This window comes from Scyliorhinus torazame, unplaced genomic scaffold (assembly GCF_047496885.1).
Source record: "Scyliorhinus torazame isolate Kashiwa2021f unplaced genomic scaffold, sScyTor2.1 scaffold_341, whole genome shotgun sequence".
NCBI classification, from domain to species: domain Eukaryota; kingdom Metazoa; phylum Chordata; class Chondrichthyes; order Carcharhiniformes; family Scyliorhinidae; genus Scyliorhinus; species Scyliorhinus torazame.
Genome location: NW_027308068.1, coordinates 169,077 through 172,126, shown reverse-complemented (window position 1 = coordinate 172,126; position 3,050 = coordinate 169,077).

Genomic DNA, 3,050 nt, shown 5'->3' with positions numbered 1-3,050 from the left:
CACAGCCAGCACTGTCAGTGCTCCCAACACACAGCCAGCACTGTCAGTGCTCCCCCACACAGCCAGCACTGTCAGTGCTCCCCCCACACAGCCAGCACTGTCAGTGCTCCCCCCACAGAGCCAGCACTGTCAGTGTTCCCACCACACAGCCAGCACTGTCAGTGCTCCCCCACACAGCCAGCACTGTCAGTGCTCCCACCACACAGCCAGCACTGTCAGTGCTCCCACCACACATCCAGCACTGTCAGCGCTCCCCCACACAGCCAGCACTGTCAGTGCTCCCACCACACAGCCAGCACTGTCAGTGCTCCCACCACACAGCCAGCACTGTCAGCGCTCCCCCACTCAGCCAGCACTGTCAGTGCTCCCCCACAAAGCCAGCACTGTCAGTGCTCCCACCACAAAGCCAGCACTGTCAGTGCTCCTACCACACAGCCAGCACTGTCAGTGCTCCCACCACACAGCCAGCACTGTCAGTGCTCCCACCACACAGCCAGCACTGTCAGTGTTCCCCACGCCACAGACCCAGCTCCTGATTGGCTGTCAGTCAGCGCAAGGAGATACTGATAGGCAGAGAGACTGTTAGTCAGCGGTTGGAACTCCTGATTGGCTGAGGGGGTGTCAGTCAGTTTTATTTTCTCATTAATTTAATAATTGATGCAACCGGATATTTCACCGCGATCTTGATCTGCTCCCTGAACCTGGACTGAGTCACCACATAAATAAATGTGCTCCCACCGCACAGCCAGCAATGTCAGTGCTCCCCACACAGCCAGCACTGTCAGTGCTCCCCCCACACAGCCAGCACTGCCAGTGCTCCCACCACACAGCCAGCACTGCCCGTGCTCCCACCACACAGCCAGCACTGTCAGTGCTCCCACCACACAGCCAGCACTGTCAGTGCTCCCCCAACACAGCCAGCACTGTCAGTGCTCCCCACACAGCCAGCCCTTCCAGTGATCCCCCCACACAGCCAGCACTGTCAGTGCTCCCCCCACCCAGCCAGCACTGTCAGTGCTCACCCCACACAGCCAGCACTGTCAGTGCTCCCAACACACAGCCAGCACTGTCAGTGCTCCCCCCACACAGCCAGAACTGCCAGTGCTCACACCACACAGCCAGCACTGCCAGTGCTCCCATCACACAGCAAGCACTGCCAGTGCTCCACCCACACAGCCAGCACTGTCAGTGCTCCCACCACACAGCCAGCACTGTCAGTGCTCCCACCACACAGCCAGCACTGTCAGTGCTCCCACCCCACAGCCAGCACTGTCAGTGCTCACCCCACACAGCCAGCACTGTCAGTGCTCCCCCACACAGCCAGCACTGTCAGTGCTCCCCCACACAGCCAGCACTGTCAGTGCTCCCCGCACACAGCCAGCACTGTCAGTGCTCCCCCCACAGCCAGCACTGTCAGTGCTCCCCCCACACAGCCAGCATTGTCAGTGCTCCCACCACACAGCCAGCACTGTCAGTGCTCACCCCACACAGCCAGCACTGTCAGTGCTCCACCCACACAGCAATCACTGCCTGTGCCTCGTCACAACAGCCAGCAATGTCAGTGCTCCCCCACACAGCCAGCACTGTCAGTGCTCCCCCCACACAGCCAGCACTGTCAGTGCTTCCACCACACAGCCAGCACTGTCAGTGCTCCCCCACACAGCCAGCACTGTCAGTGCTCCCACCACACAGCCAGCACTGTCAGTGCTCCCCCACACAGCCAGCACTGTCAGTGCTCCCAACACACAGCCAGCACTGTCAGTGCTCTCCCACACAGCCAGCACTGTCAGTGCTCCCCCCACACAGCCAGCACTGTCAGTGCTCCCCCCACACAGCCAACACTGTCAGTGCTCCCCCACACAGCCAGCACTATCAGTGCTCCCCCCACACAGCCAGCACTGTCAGTGCTCACCCACACAGCCAGCACTGTCAGTGCTCCTACCACACAGCCAGCACTGTCAGTGCTCCCACCACACAGCCAGCACTGTCAGTGCTCCCCCACACAGCCAGCACTGTCAGTGCTCCCACCACACAGCCAGCACTGTCAGTGCTCCCCCACACAGCCAGCACTGTCAGTGCTCCCACCACACAGCCAGCACTGCCAGTGCTCCCACCACTCAGCCAGCACTGTCAGCGCTCCCCCACACAGCCAGCACTGTCAGTGCTCCCCCACACAGCCAGCACTGTCAGTGCTCCCACCACACACACAGCCAGCACTGTCAGTGCTCCCCCCCACACAGCCAGAACTGCCAGTGCTCACACCACACAACCAGCACTGCCAGTGCTCCCATCACACAGCAAGCACTGCCAGTGCTCCACCCACACAGCCAGCACTGTCAGTGCTCCCACCACACAGCCAGCACTGTCAGTGCTCCCACCACACAGCCAGCACTGTCAGTGCTCCCACCCCACAGCCAGCACTGTCAGTGCTCACCCCACACAGCCAGCACTGTCAGTGCTCCCCCACACAGCCAGCACTGTCAGTGCTCCCCCACACAGCCAGCACTGTCAGTGCTCCCAGCACACAGCCAGCACTGTCAGTGCTCCCCCCACAGCCAGCACTGTCAGTGCTCCCCCCACACAGCCAGCATTGTCAGTGCTCCCACCACACAGCCAGCACTGTCAGTGCTCACCCCACACAGCCAGCACTGTCAGTGCTCCACCCACACAGCAATCACTGCCTGTGCCTCGTCACAACAGCTAGCAATGTCAGTGCTCCCCCACACAGCCAGCACTGTCAGTGCTCCCCCGACACAGCCAGCACTGTCAGTGCTCCCCCACACAGCCAGACCTTTCAGTGATCCCCCCACACAGCCAGCACTGTCAGTGCTGCCACCACACAGCCAGCACTGCCAGTGATCCCCCCACACAGCCAGCACTGTCAGTGCTCACCCCACACAACCAGCACTGTCAGTGCTCCCCCCACACAGCCAGCACTGTCAGTGCTCCCGCACACAGCCAGCACTGTCAGTGCTCCCACCACACAGCCAGCACTGTCAGTGCTCCCAACACACAGCCAGCACTGTCAGTGCTCCCCCCACACAGCCAGC